The sequence below is a fragment of the Procambarus clarkii genome, unplaced genomic scaffold (genome assembly GCF_040958095.1).
Source record: "Procambarus clarkii isolate CNS0578487 unplaced genomic scaffold, FALCON_Pclarkii_2.0 HiC_scaffold_1043, whole genome shotgun sequence".
NCBI classification, from domain to species: domain Eukaryota; kingdom Metazoa; phylum Arthropoda; class Malacostraca; order Decapoda; family Cambaridae; genus Procambarus; species Procambarus clarkii.
In genome coordinates, this window is record NW_027190075.1 from 1 (window position 1) to 15,769 (window position 15,769).

The 15,769-nt window shown below is 44.3% G+C and overlaps 2 non-coding genes across 2 annotated transcripts; both read left to right on the forward strand.

The window, feature by feature from the left end:
* The first annotated feature begins 6,568 nt into the window (after nt 1-6,568).
* Nucleotides 6,569-6,687, forward strand: LOC138361992 (5S ribosomal RNA). Its single transcript, XR_011227343.1, has one exon. It is a non-coding gene; the product is annotated as a 5S ribosomal RNA (ribosomal RNA).
* Nucleotides 6,688-14,794: 8,107 nt separating this feature from the next.
* LOC138361994 (5S ribosomal RNA) lies at nt 14,795-14,913 on the forward strand. The gene has a single exon (XR_011227345.1). It is a non-coding gene; the product is annotated as a 5S ribosomal RNA (ribosomal RNA).
* Nucleotides 14,914-15,769: the final 856 nt, after the last annotated feature.

Below are 15,769 nucleotides of genomic sequence, written 5' to 3' on the forward strand. Positions count from 1 at the left end.
GGCTGGCTGGATGGCTGGCGGTGGCTGGGCTGGCTGGCTGGCTGGCTGGGCTGGCTGGCTGGCTGGCTGGCGCTGCCTGCCTGCCCTGCCTGCCTGCCTGCCTGCCTGCCTGCCTGCCTGGGCTGGCTGGCTGGCCGCCCGCCGCGCCCGCCTGCGCCGCCCCCCGCCGCCGCCGCCCGCCGCCCCGCCCGCCGCTGCCTTGCCTTGCCTGCCTTGCCTTGCCTTGCCTGTCCTGTCCTGTCCTGTTCTGTTATTGCCTTGCCTTGCCTTGCCTTGCCTTGCCTTGCCCTGCCCTGCCCTGCCTTGGCTGCAGCTGGCTGGCTGGCCGTAAATCAACTCTTAACAACACCATACCACACCACACCATCACTCATCACCCATCACCCACCACCGGCCCCAGTCTCCCAGCCTCTCTTATATACCCGAGCAGGCCCTTTAAATTATTTGAATTGTTGCACTTCGGCCAATGGCAGGCACGATCGCTGCTGCTCAAACATATTCTGGTTCACAAGTATATATATATATATATATATATATATATATATATATATATATATATATATATATATATATATATATATATATATATATATATATATATATTCATGAAACACATTAAAACCTTGATCATTTATTCATTCATTACGTCTAGTGAAGAATTGCTTTTGTTCATTTGTATGATTAAAAATTAATAGAATATGAATTCCTCGCTTAAAGTAAAATATAAAATTATATTGGATTTATATGATTGGTTAATATTCCAAGTGATGCTGAATATCCCCTATAATTTTGTTTTGTTTGTTTGTTTGTTATGTACACATTCCAAATGAAATCAATATAAATGTTATTATTAATGTTTGAAAGTTGATTGTCTACTTGAATCTCTCTATTAAAGTGTGTGTGGCTCCGGATGGAGCCTGGTTATGGTATTTGTCGTGGTGGGTGGCAGAAGTGCTTACTTCTTCTCTGTCTTCTTTGGCAAAAGAACTGCCTGAATGTTTGGAAGAACACCTCCCTGTGCAATGGTTACGCCAGACAGAAGTTTGTTGAGTTCTTCGTCGTTGCGGATGGCCAACTGCAAGTGACGTGGGATGATACGGGTCTTCTTGTTGTCACGTGCGGCGTTACCGGCGAGCTCCAGAACTTCGGCAGCGAGGTATTCCATGACGGCTGCCAGGTAGACAGGAGCGCCAGCACCGACGCGTTCGGCGTAGTTGCCCTTACGCAGCAGACGGTGAATTCTGCCCACGGGGAACTGAAGTCCGGCCCTGCTGGAGCGAGACTTTGACTTGCCCTTCACTTTGCCTCCCTTGCCGCGTCCTGACATTGCTGCTGCTGTTGTGGGTTTGTGGTCTTTTATGCCGCCCCGCAGATCGAGCTTCGTGTTATATAACCCCGCTCAGGATCAAGGGAGCCCGCCACTGACCAATCAGCGCGCTCCGCCACGCCGCGACCCGCTCTGAGCTGAGTCGCGAGCGGATATAAAAGGAAAGCTCGCCTCGCGCAAAAGTTCATTATTGTATCGCAACGCCAGCCCGCACGAGCATCATCATGCCACCCAAGCATCTGGAAAGGCTGCCAATAAGGCCGGAAAGGCCCAGAAGCCATTGCCAAGGGCGATAAGAAAAAGAGAAGCGCAGGAGGAAGGAGAGCTACAGCATCTACATCTACAAAGTGCTGAAGCAGGTCCACCCCTGACACTGGTATCTCTTCCAAAGCCATGTCGATCATGACTCGTTCGTGAACGACATCTTCGAGCGCATCGCCGCCGAGGTGCTTCTCGCCTGGCCCACTACAACAAGCGTTCCACCATTACCAGTCGGGAGATCCAGACGGCTGTAAGGCTCCTGTTGCCCGGAGAACTGGCCAAGCACGCCGTCTCTGAGGGCACTAAGGCCGTCACCAAGTACACACCTCCTCCAAGTAAAAGCGGCTTACTTACTGCCCTGTGGTGGTGGCTTGGCCTCAAACCAACAAACTCGGCTCCATTGGAGCCACACTTTAATTTCTAAAGAGATTGTGAGTGTTAGACACCAATACTATTATAAACAAAAACCTCTGTCACTGGAAAGCAATAGCTATAAAATGAGAATATTTATGAAACTGTCTGTGTGTGTTTCTCTCTCTCAGTGTCTGTCTGTCCTGTCTGTCTGTCTGTCTGTCTGTCTGTCCTGTCTGCCTGCCTGCCTGCCTGCCTGTCTGTCTGTCTGTCTTGTCTGTCTTGTCTGTCTGTCTGTGTGTGTCTCTCTCTCTTCTCTCTCTCTCTCTTCCTCAGGTCTCTCTCTCTCTCTCTCTCTCTAGCGTCTCATATCTATCATCTCTCTCTCTCCATCTCCTCTCCTCTCTCTCTCTCTCCTCTCTCAACACATATAAGCACTCGGTATCTTTTTCTAGAGATTAGAGATTCATTGTTATGTTCCACATTAGGATTACTATGCAGGCCACCCTCTTAGGTTTGAAAATGTCAAGAAAACGGTTATTTAAAATGTCATCTCCTAACTTAACAGATTAAGCCAGAGGACCGAAAATCAGATAAAAACAGGACTGGACATATATGTCACTTATACAAGCTGCTTTTATTTCTAGTACAGTATGACAATTTTTATTTTGGGGGGGGGGGGGGGGGGGTGATCCTTGACAGTGCATAAGAGTGAAAAGCGACGGCGTTTTGTTTGTAAGAGAACAGGTTGTACTACAAATGACTTGATTATTGATATCACATGTATGTATGACACCTAAATTATGCTAGGAATGTCTGAAATCTCCTTAGAAGGATATTTTGGCCCTGAGAAGGGCCGAGTTTGGTGTATACTAGGGTGGTCGATTTAGCTTATGCACGCTCTCCACGGATACGGCGAGCAAGCTGAATGTCCTTTGGCATGATGGTGACACGCTTGGCGTGGATGGCACAGAGGTTAGTGTCCTCGAAGAGACCGACCAGGTAAGCCTCGATGCCTCCTGTAAAGCCATGACGGCAGACGACTGGAAGCGAAGATCGGTCTTGAAGTCCTGGGCAATCTCGCGCACCAGACGCTGGAAGGGAAGTTTCCTGATGAGCAACTCGGTGCTCTTCTGGTAACGACGGATCTCACCGCAGGGCGACCGTTCCGGGCCTGTAACGGTGAGGCTTCTTCACACCCCCTGTGGCAGGAGCAGACTTGCGTGCTGCCTTGGTGGCCAGCTGCTTACGAGGAGCCTTGCCTCCCGTGGACTTGCGAGCAGTCTGCTTGGTGCGAGCCATGGTGAACAACTGTGGTTTGTGATGGCCGGCGCCGAAAAATTTTTGCTTATATACGCCGTCTCGAGGCGCTTGCTCGAGCGCCATTGGCTGCTCGACTCGCCTACGTCACCCCGTTGCCCCTCCCCTCCTTCCTCTGGCTGCAGCCAACAGGCGGCTCACCTCAATCACTATTATCGCTGATTTTGCTCTATTTTTTGGATTTGTGCAAAAGTCATTTCACAGGGACGTGAAACAGACGAGTAGGCAACTGCAGTTTTGAAAGCGTTGTGAGAAAGCCGTGTCTACTCGACCACAAGCGTAAAGTAAGGGCAGGCAGGAGTTGCAATGCTACTAGTACGTCCGCTTGATGGGATATAGTCGGGAAATCGTGCGGGCATTCGTCAATTCGATTCACACAACTTCAACACCATGACTGGACGCGGCAAGGGAGGCAAGGGACTCGGAAAGGGTGGCGCCAAGCGTCATCGTAAGGTGCTACGTGACAACATCCAGGGGCATCACCAAGCCCGCTATTCGTCGCTTAGCTCGTCGTGGCGGCGTGAAGCGTATTTCGGGTCTCATCTACGAAGAGACCCGTGGCGTCCTGAAGGGTGTTTCCTCGAGAACGTCATCCGTGATGCTGTAACCTACACGGAACACGCCAAGAGGAAGACCGTCACTGCTATGGACGTGGTGTACGCTCTGAAGCGCCAGGGTCGTACCCTCTACGGATTCGGCGGATAAGAGCTTGGCTAATCCATCGATTCCACCCACCACCACCTCAAAACGGGACCTAATTAGGTCCCTATACTTTTTTACTGAAGGGCTTAATAGACGATAACATAAATTGTTTTGATATCAGCTAGCACATTGGGTCTTATGAAATCTATTTTTTATCCTCGCATGCTTAAAGGGACTCTGATTGGGGAGGGAGGGGGGGGGGGGGGGGGGGGGGGGAAGGTTTGTTACGTTATATACTAGCAGAGCAGGATCATTGGTGGGGGGTGAGGGGGAGAGAGAGAGAGAGAGAGAGAGAGATCTTTCCCAACTCTTCCTTTTTACATGAGTGAGCTACCCGTTTTATTCATTTTATCCTTCTCAGAGCTGTTTTGATAGTATCCAAATGATGGTAAATGAAAAGGGAGGACACGAATATCTACCCAGAATTCAGGACTGGCAATCGATATGCATGTTTGAGTGCGAATCTTTTTCTCTCTCAACTTAGGTATACGTTTATGTCGTACCTAAAAGCGAGAACCACACTATTGGGACAAGTATGCAAGGCCCAATTTTCCTAACAAGCACAGTTAATTTTGTTATTTTCGAACATTTCTTTCCAAATTGGTTTATCCAATTAACAGTATTATATTAAGATCATGAATTGCTGGTAGGTTAGGTTAGGTTTAGGTTAGGTTAGGTTAGGTTAGCTTAGGTTAGGTTAGGTTAGGTTAGGTTAGCTTAGCTTAGCTTGGGTTAGCTTAGGTTAGGTTAGGTTAGCTTAGCTTGGGTTAGCATAGGTTAGGTTAGGTTTGATTACATTTCTATGTTAGATTTAACTCAAATTCAAACAATTGCAGTCCATTCGGCTTGTTAGTCAACTTGCCTCTAATAGGGGCAATTTGTCTAACAAGACTATTTAGTTTTGTGTGCATATATATATATATATATATATATATATATATATATATATATATATATATATATATATATATATATATATATATATATATATATATATATATATATTATATATATATATATATATATTATATATATATATATATATATATATATATATATATATATATATATAGTATATATATATATATATATATATATATATATATTATAGCTTCAAGACTCCGAACCAATATAGAAGCATCAAGAGGAAGTGCTTGTGTTATGGGCCAATAGGCCTTCTGCAGTTACTTCCATTCTTATGTTTTATTCCCATTTGGTTCGTGTTTTATCTTGTGTAAATGTCAATCACCTTACCCAAAACTTTGGTACCATATCACCTCACCCATGTGTATATATAATATATATATATATATATATATATATATATATATATATATATATATATATATATATATATATATATATATTATATAATATACAGGAGTAAATCTACCCCAAAAGTAATGATTTATTTGTCTACAAAACTAAACTCTTTTTGGAATCATATGAGGCCCCTCCACTGAGGGGGAGGCCTGGATGTTTATTGTCATGTGTATTCATGCTGCTTGCATGTCATCGTTTATTTTGCCTTTGTTGTTTCTTGACAGCTTTCTTTGCTTGGGTGGTTTGGGAGATTTTGAAGCTCTCTTTATTTTGGGCTTTTGTTCCCAACAACAAGCTGCTGCTGCTGCTTCTTTTTCAAGGCTGTAGGTGGTTTGTTGCTTGTGGCGGCTTTCTTGGGAGTTACCACGGCCTTCTTTGCTGCTGTAGATGGTTTCTTGGTTGTGGTGGCTTTCTTGGGAGTTAGAACGGCCCTCTTCTCTGCTACGGCCAGCTTGAATGATCCACTAGCTCCACTTCCCTTGGTCTGAACAAGAATGCCGTCAGCCACTGCTTTCTTGAGAATCTTCGGATGTAAATGGCGATCTTGGCAGCCTCGACTTTGTTGTTGGCAACAACGTACTTCTTGATTGCTTGTAGAGACGAGCCCTTACGGTCTTTGAGTGCTGCGACCGCGGCTAGAACCATTTGACTAGTTTTCGGGTGAGCAACCTGGACGCGAGGTTTCCTGGTGGTGGCCACCACAGCAGCAGCCGCAGCCTTCTTGGTAGGCTTTGCTTCTACCATGATGATGATGAGATAACCAAGGTGATGAGAGACGCTCAGACAGTCACGGGGGAATGATGCTGCCGCCGCTTGAGCCGAACCTATTTATGTGCCGGCACGGTACAGAAGCTGCAACCTGGCAACTCGTCCACCAATCACAACGGTTGGTTTTACGGCTCCGAAACCTGGATCCCATATCTTCTCTAAAATAGAAGCATTTGTTCATGTTCTTTGTAAAAGTATCATAAAGCAGGACAGATGAGACAAATATCATAAAAACTGAAGAGCAGATGAGCACACACATGTATGTATTACAAAAGAAAATCCACAAATTCATTAGAAATTGGCAGGGCAGGCTGAGGAAGTAGGTAGATGTAAAATGTCTGTAAATGGCGAAAGAACATAAACCCAAGACTGAATAAACGATGTTAAATATCCATGCCAAGGAGACAAAAATATGTTAGGATACAATTACCATTAAGACACCACAAGAAGGTCCGTATCCTGCCGTGATGACTAAAAAGAGTTGGTTTATTAGCCACAATGTGTAGGCAGTCTCATGCCAACGGCCATACCACGTTGAGAACACCGCTTCTCGTCCGATCAGCGAAGTTAAGCAACGTTGGGTTTGGTTAGTACTTGGATGGGTGACCGCCTGGGAACACCAAATGCTGTTGGCAATAATGTTTTTTGTTTTGTTTTGTTTTGTTTCGTTTGTTTTTGTTTGAATGGCTGGCTCCACGGGAAATTCACGGAGTTGTGTGGAATAAGGCCTGGTAAAATGAATTAATATGTATGTCATGTTTAAAACAAACTCGCTTAATATAGTGTGTGAGGCTTTATACAAAAACAAACAACCAAAACAAAACATGTTGTTTTATATATATATATATATATATATATATATATATATATATATATATATATATATATATATATATATATATATATATATATATATATAGCTTAATCCGGGTTTGAACTCGCAACTCCAAGAATACGCATCACTTATATACACTTTACCACTGGACCACAGCTGCAGGACACAAGCTTGATGCTGAGGTATCAATTTAATGACGTAAATGCCATTTCCACAAATAAATGATAATTTAAAAGTATTTGTATGTACAAATCTTTTCTGTTTAAAAGGCTACAATATCAGTTACTGATATAATTTGTGTTAATGTTTCTATACCCACAGGAAGGCATGTTTTTGCTTATATGTAAGGGGTACGGAGAAGGAATCCACAGACCATCAGTCCCCTTCCCCCCCCCCCCCCCCCCCCCTCCCACCTACTACCACCACCACCACCACCACTACTCACCACCACCACCACTACTCACCACCACCACCAATCACCACCAATCACCACCAATCACCACCACCACACCTAACCGAAAACCCCCTAACACATCAACCCTCCCCCCAATCAACAGGCGAAATAATAACCCTCAAATGCCTGCCTGCCTGCCAGCCAGCCAATACTAACGGTCTTCTCAGAAAGAAAATCTCTTTGTATCTGTATTACTTGATGAAATGTATGATTCTAATAATGAAAATAAATTTTGATGTCGGTTGTATGAGCATAATGACCAATATGCACATGATATGAATGAATTAAATAGTGTAGTTTTAAGTAATTAGGTTGTAGACACATTAAGCGGATATGATATTTGACGCGTCCAGAACTGGTGATTTTTGGTTTAGTTTTAAATGCACCACCACCATTGCTTCCCCAGAGCCTAATTAAGGACCGGTAAAAGGAGTCAATATGTATGTCATCTATAAAACCAAAGAATGAATAAAAACACACACACACACACACACCTACATAATAGTATTAGGAAGATTGTATGGCAAAAAAAAAAAGTACTCCCATTGGGTCGTTTGAACTCGCGACTTCCAAAACACCAGCCACACACCTTACCACCCAGCCACCATAGAGTTGGTATAATTGTGCAACTTTAGTTATAAAAGTAAAGTTCTTATTGTCTCAAATCTTATTGTCTGTTCTATGAAAAGGCATGATGTAAATTATGTATTTTTTGAATGATTGAATTGTAGGCACATTAAGCGGATTCGATATTTGATATATCCAGAAAAGGTGATTTCTGTTCAGTTTTAAAATGCATCACTGTTAACGCTAAAGGACTGGTAAAACGACTCGATGTTTGTCATTTTTAAAATAAACACTAAAACTAGGCCCTTAACATATATAATGTTTGAATATAAATTGAATGCATATAAATACAAAGTGGGAGTGGCTGGCTGGCTGGCTGGCTGGCTGGCTGGCTGGCTGGCTGGCTGGCTGGCTGGCTGGCTGGCTGGCTGGCTGGCTGGCTGGCTGGCTGGCTGCCTGCCTGCCTGCCTGCCTGCCTGCCTGCCTGCCTGCCTGCCTGCCTGCCTGGCTGGCTGGCTGGCTGGCCGCCCGCCCGCCCGCCCGCCCGCCCGCCCGCCCGCCTGCTTGCCTTGCCTTGCCTTGCCTTGCCTTGCCTGTCCTGTCCTGTCCTGTTCTGTTATTGCCTTGCCTTGCCTTGCCTTGCCTTGCCTTGCCCTGCCCTGCCCTGCCTTGGCTGCAGCTGGCTGGCTGGCCGTAAATCAACTCTTAACAACACCATACCACACCACACCATCACTCATCACCCATCACCCACCACCGGCCCCAGTCTCCCAGCCTCTCTTATATACCCGAGCAGGCCCTTTAAATTATTTGAATTGTTGCACTTCGGCCAATGGCAGGCACGATCGCTGCTGCTCAAACATATTCTGGTTCACAAGTATTAATATATATATATATATATATATATATATATATATATATATATATATATATATATATATATATATATATATATATATATATATATATATTCATGAAACACATTAAAACCTTGATCATTTATTCATTCATTACGTCTAGTGAAGAATTGCTTTTGTTCATTTGTATGATTAAAAATTAATAGAATATGAATTCCTCGCTTAAAGTAAAATATAAAATATATATTGGATTTATATGATTGGTTAATATTCCAAGTGATGCTGAATATCCCCTATAATTTTGTTTTGTTTGTTTGTTTGTTATGTACACATTCCAAATGAAATCAATATAAATGTTATTATTAATGTTTGAAAGTTGATTGTCTACTTGAATCTCTCTATTAAAGTGTGTGTGGCTCCGGATGGAGCCTGGTTATGGTATTTGTCGTGGTGGGTGGCAGAAGTGCTTACTTCTTCTCTGTCTTCTTTGGCAAAAGAACTGCCTGAATGTTTGGAAGAACACCTCCCTGTGCAATGGTTACGCCAGACAGAAGTTTGTTGAGTTCTTCGTCGTTGCGGATGGCCAACTGCAAGTGACGTGGGATGATACGGGTCTTCTTGTTGTCACGTGCGGCGTTACCGGCGAGCTCCAGAACTTCGGCAGCGAGGTATTCCATGACGGCTGCCAGGTAGACAGGAGCGCCAGCACCGACGCGTTCGGCGTAGTTGCCCTTACGCAGCAGACGGTGAATTCTGCCCACGGGGAACTGAAGTCCGGCCCTGCTGGAGCGAGACTTTGACTTGCCCTTCACTTTGCCTCCCTTGCCGCGTCCTGACATTGCTGCTGCTGTTGTGGGTTTGTGGTCTTTTATGCCGCCCCGCAGATCGAGCTTCGTGTTATATACCCCGCTCAGGATCAAGGGAGCCCGCCACTGACCAATCAGCGCGCTCCGCCACGCGACCCGCTCTGAGCTGAGTCGCGAGCGGGATATAAAAGGAAAGCTCGCCTCGCGCAAAAGTTCATTATTGTATCGCAACGCCAGCCAGCACGAGCATCATCATGCCACCCAAGGCATCTGGAAAGGCTGCCAAGAAGGCCGGAAAGGCCCAGAAGGCATTGCCAAGGGCGATAAGAAAAGAAGCGCAGGAGGAAGGAGAGCTACAGCATCTACATCTACAAAGTGCTGAAGCAGGTCCACCCCGACACTGGTATCTCTTCCAAAGCCATGTCGATCATGAACTCGTTCGTGAACGACATCTTCGAGCGCATCGCCGCCGAGGCTTCTCGCCTGGCCCACTACAACAAGCGTTCCACCATTACCAGTCGGGAGATCCAGACGGCTGTAAGGCTCCTGTTGCCCGGAGAACTGGCCAAGCACGCCGTCTCTGAGGGCACTAAGGCCGTCACCAAGTACACCTCCTCCAAGTAAACGGCTTACTTACTGCCCTGTGGTGGTGGCTTGGCCTCAAACCAACAAACTCGGCTCCATTGGAGCCACACTTTAATTTCTAAAGAGATTGTGAGTGTTAGACACCCATACTATTATAACAAAACCTCTGTCACTGAAAGCAAATAGCTATAAAATGAGAATATTTATGAAACTGTCTGTGTGTGTTTCTCTCTCTCAGTGTCTGTCTGTCTGTCTGTCTGTCTGTCTGTCTGTCTGTCTGTCTGCCTGCCTGCCTGCCTGCCTGTCTGTCTGTCTGTCTTGTCTGTCTTGTCTGTCTGTCTGTGTGTGTCTCTCTCTCTCTCTCTCTCTCTCTCTCTCTCTCTCTCTCTCTCTCTCTCTCTCTCTCTCTCTCTCTCTCTCTCTCTCTCTCTCTCTCTCTCTCTCTCTCAACACATATAAGCACTCGGTATCTTTTTTCTAGAGATTAGAGATTCATTGTTATGTTCCACATTAGGATTACTATGCAGGCCACCCTCTTAGGTTTGAAAATGTCAAGAAAACGGTTAATTTAAAATGTCATCTCCTAACTTAACAGATTAAGCCAGAGGACCGAAAACAGAATAAAACAGGACTGGACAGTATATGTCACTTATACAAGCTGCTTTTATTTCTAGTACAGTATGACAATTTTTATTTTGGGGGGGGGGGGGGGGTGATCCTTGACAGTGCATAAGAGTGAAAAGCGACGAGCGTTTTGTTTGTAAGGAGACAGGTTGTACTACAAATGACTTGATTTATTGATATCACATGTATGTATGACACCTAAATTATGCTAGGAATGTCTGAAATCTCCTTAGAAGGATATTTTGGCCCTGAGAAGGGCCGAGTTTGGTGTATACTAGGGTGGTCGATTTAGCTTATGCACGCTCTCCACGGATACGGCGAGCAAGCTGAATGTCCTTTGGCATGATGGTGACACGCTTGGCGTGGATGGCACAGAGGTTAGTGTCCTCGAAGAGACCGACCAGGTAAGCCTCGGATGCCTCCTGTAAAGCCATGACGGCAGACGACTGGAAGCGAAGATCGGTCTTGAAGTCCTGGGCAATCTCGCGCACCAGACGCTGGAAGGGAAGTTTCCTGATGAGCAACTCGGTGCTCTTCTGGTAACGACGGATCTCACGCAGGGCGACCGTTCCGGGCCTGTAACGGTGAGGCTTCTTCACACCCCCTGTGGCAGGAGCAGACTTGCGTGCTGCCTTGGTGGCCAGCTGCTTACGAGGAGCCTTGCCTCCCGTGGACTTGCGAGCAGTCCTGCTTGGTGCGAGCCATGGTGAACAACTGTGGTTTGTGATGGCCGGCGCCGAAAAATTTTTGCTTAATACGCCGTCTCGAGGCGCTTGCTCGAGCGCCATTGGCTGCTCGACTCGCCTACGTCACCCCGTTGCCCCTCCCCTCCTTCCTCTGGCTGCAGCCAACAGGCGGCTCACCTCAATCACTATTATCGCTGATTTTGCTCTATTTTTTGGATTTGTGCAAAAGTCATTTCACAGGGACGTGAAACAGACGAGTAGGCAACTGCAGTTTTGAAAGCGTTGTGAGAAAGGCCGTGTCTACTCGACCACAAGCGTAAAGTAAGGGCAGGCAGGAGTTGCAAATGCTACTAGTACGTCCGCTTGATGGGATATAGTCGGGAAATCGTGCGGGCATTCGTCAATTCGATTCACACAACTTCAACACCATGACTGGACGCGGCAAGGGAGGCAAGGGACTCGGAAAGGGTGGCGCCAAGCGTCATCGTAAGGTGCTACGTGACAACATCTAGGGCATCACCAAGCCCGCTATTCGTCGCTTAGCTCGTCGTGGCGGCGTGAAGCGTATTTCGGGTCTCATCTACGAAGAGACCCGTGGCGTCCTGAAGGTGTTTCCTCGAGAACGTCATCCGTGATGCTGTAACCTACACGGAACACGCCAAGAGGAAGACCGTCACTGCTATGGACGTGGTGTACGCTCTGAAGCGCCAGGGTCGTACCCTCTACGGATTCGGCGGATAAGAGCTTGGCTAATCCATCGATTCCACCCACCACCACCTCAAAACGGGACCTAATTAGGTCCCTATACTTTTTTACTGAAGGGCTTAATAGACGATAACATAAATTGTTTTGATATCAGCTAGCACATTGGGTCTTATGAAATCTATTTTTTATCCTCGCATGCTTAAAGGGACTCTGATTGGGGAGGGAGGGGGGGGGGGGGGAAGGTTTGTTACGTTATATACTAGCAGAGCAGGATCATTGGTGGGGGGTGAGGGGGAGAGAGAGAGAGAGAGAGAGAGAGAGATCTTTCCCAACTCTTCCTTTTTACATGAGTGAGCTACCCGTTTTATTCATTTTATCCTTCTCAGAGCTGTTTTGATAGTATCCAAATGATGGTAAATGAAAAGGGAGGACACGAATATCTACCCAGAATTCAGGACTGGCAATCGATATGCATGTTTGAGTGCGAATCTTTTTCTCTCTCAACTTAGGTATACGTTTATGTCGTACCTAAAAGCGAGAACCACACTATTGGGACAAGTATGCAAGGCCCAATTTTCCTAACAAGCACAGTTAATTTTGTTATTTTCGAACATTTCTTTCCAAATTGGTTTATCCAATTAACAGTATTATATTAAGATCATGAATTGCTGGGTTAGGTTAGGTTAGGTTAGGGTTAGGTTAGGTTAGCTTAGGTTAGGTTAGGTTAGGTTAGGTTAGCTTAGCTTAGCTTGGGTTAGCTTAGGTTAGGTTAGGTTAGCTTAGCTTGGGTTAGCATAGGTTAGGTTAGGTTTGATTACATTTCTATGTTAGATTTAACTCAAATTCAAAACAATTGCAGTCATTCGGCTTGTTAGTCAACTTGCCTCTAATAGGGGCAATTTGTCTAACAAGACTATTTAGTTTTGTGTGCATATATATATATATATATATATATATATATAGATATATATATATATATATATATATATAATATTATATATATATATATATATATATATATATATATATATATATATATATATATATATATATATATATATATATATATATATATTATATATATAATATATATATATATATATATATATATTATAGCTTCAAGACTCCGAACAATATAGAAGCATCAAGAGGAAGTGCTTGTGTTATGGGCCAATAGGCCTTCTGCAGTTACTTCCATTCTTATGTTTTATTCCCATTGGTTCGTGTTTTATCTTGTGTAAATGTCAATCACCTTACCCAAAACTTTGGTACCATATCACCTCACCCATGTGTATATATAATATATATATATATATATATATATATATATATATATATATATATATATATATATATATATATATATATATATATATATATATATATAATATACAGAGTAAATCTACCCAAAAGTAATGATTTATTTGTCTACAAAACTAAACTCTTTTTGGAATCATATGAGGCCCCTCCACTGAGGGGGGAGGCCTGGATGTTTATTGTCATGTGTATTCATGCTGCTTGCATGTCATCGTTTATTTTGCCTTTGTTGTTTTCTTGACAGCTTTCTTTGCCTTGGGTGGTTTGGGAGATTTTGAAGCTCTCTTTATTTTGGGCTTTTTGTTCCCAACAACAAGCTGCTGCTGCTGCTTCTTTTTCAAGGCTGTAGGTGGTTTGTTGCTTGTGGCGGCTTTCTTGGGAGTTACCACGGCCTTCTTTGCTGCTGTAGATGGTTTCTTGGTTGTGGTGGCTTTCTTGGGAGTTAGAACGGCCCTCTTCTCTGCTACGGCCAGCTTGAATGATCCACTAGCTCCACTTCCCTTGGTCTGAACAAGAATGCCGTCAGCCACTGCTTTCTTGAGAAATCTTCGGATGTAAATGGCGATCTTGGCAGCCTCGACTTTGTTGTTGGCAACAACGTACTTCTTGATTGCTTGTAGAGACGAGCCCTTACGGTCTTTGAGTGCTGCGACCGCGGCTAGAACCATTTGACTAGTTTTCGGGTGAGCAACCTGGACGCGAGGTTTCCTGGTGGTGGCCACCACAGCAGCAGCCGCAGCCTTCTTGGTAGGCTTTGCTTCTACCATGATGATGATGAGATAACCAAGGTGATGAGAGACGCTCAGACAGTCACGGGGGAATGATGCTGCCGCCGCTTGAGCCGAACCTATTTATGTGCCGGCACGGTACAGAAGCTGCAACCTGGCAACTCGTCCACCAATCACAACGGTTGGTTTTACGGCTCCGAAACCTGGATCCCATATCTTCTCTAAAATAGAAGCATTTGTTCATGTTCTTTGTAAAAGTATCATAAAGCAGGACAGATGAGACAAATATCATAAAAACTGAAGAGCAGATGAGCACACACATGTATGTATTACAAAAGAAAATCCACAAATTCATTAGAAATTGGCAGGGCAGGCTGAGGAAGTAGGTAGATGTAAAATGTCTGTAAATGGCGAAAGAACATAAACCCAAGACTGAATAAACGATGTTAAATATCCATGCCAAGGAGACAAAAATATGTTAGGATACAATTACCATTAAGACACCACAAGAAGGTCCGTATCCTGCCGTGATGACTAAAAAGAGTTGGTTATTAGCCACAATGTGTAGGCAGTCTCATGCCAACGGCCATACCACGTTGAGAACACCGCTTCTCGTCCGATCAGCGAAGTTAAGCAACGTTGGGTTTGGTTAGTACTTGGATGGGTGACCGCCTGGGAACACCAAATGCTGTTGGCAATAATGTTTTTTGTTTTGTTTTGTTTTGTTTCGTTTGTTTTTGTTTGAATGGCTGGCTCCACGGGAAATTCACGGAGTTGTGTGGAATAAGGCCTGGTAAAATGAATTAATATGTATGTCATGTTTAAAACAAACTCGCTTAATATAGTGTGTGAGGCTTTATACAAAAACAAACAACCAAAACAAAACATGTTGTTTTATATATATATATATATATATATATATATATATATATATATATATATATATATATATATATATATATATATATATATATATAGCTTAATCCGGGTTTGAACTCGCAACTCCAAGAATACGCATCACTTATATACACTTTACCACTGGACCACAGCTGCAGGACACAAGCTTGATGCTGAGGTATCAATTTAATGACGTAAATGCCATTTCCACAAATAAATGATAATTTAAAAGTATTTGTATGTACAAATCTTTTCTGTTTAAAAGGCTACAATATCAGTTACTGATATAATTTGTGTTAATGTTTCTATACCCACAGGAAGGCATGTTTTTGCTTATATGTAAGGGGTACGGAGAAGGAATCCACAGACCATCAGTCCCCTTCCCCCCCCCCCCCCCCCCCCTCCCACCTACTACCACCACCACCACCACCACTACTCACCACCACCACCACTACTCACCACCACCACCAATCACCACCAATCACCACCAATCACCACCACCACACCTAACCGAAAACCCCCTAACACATCAACCCTCCCCCCAATCAACAGGCGAAATAATAACCCTCAAATGCCTGCCTGCCTGCCAGCCAGCCAATACTAACGGTCTTCTCAGAAAGAAAATCTCTTTGTATCTGTATTACTTGATGAAATGT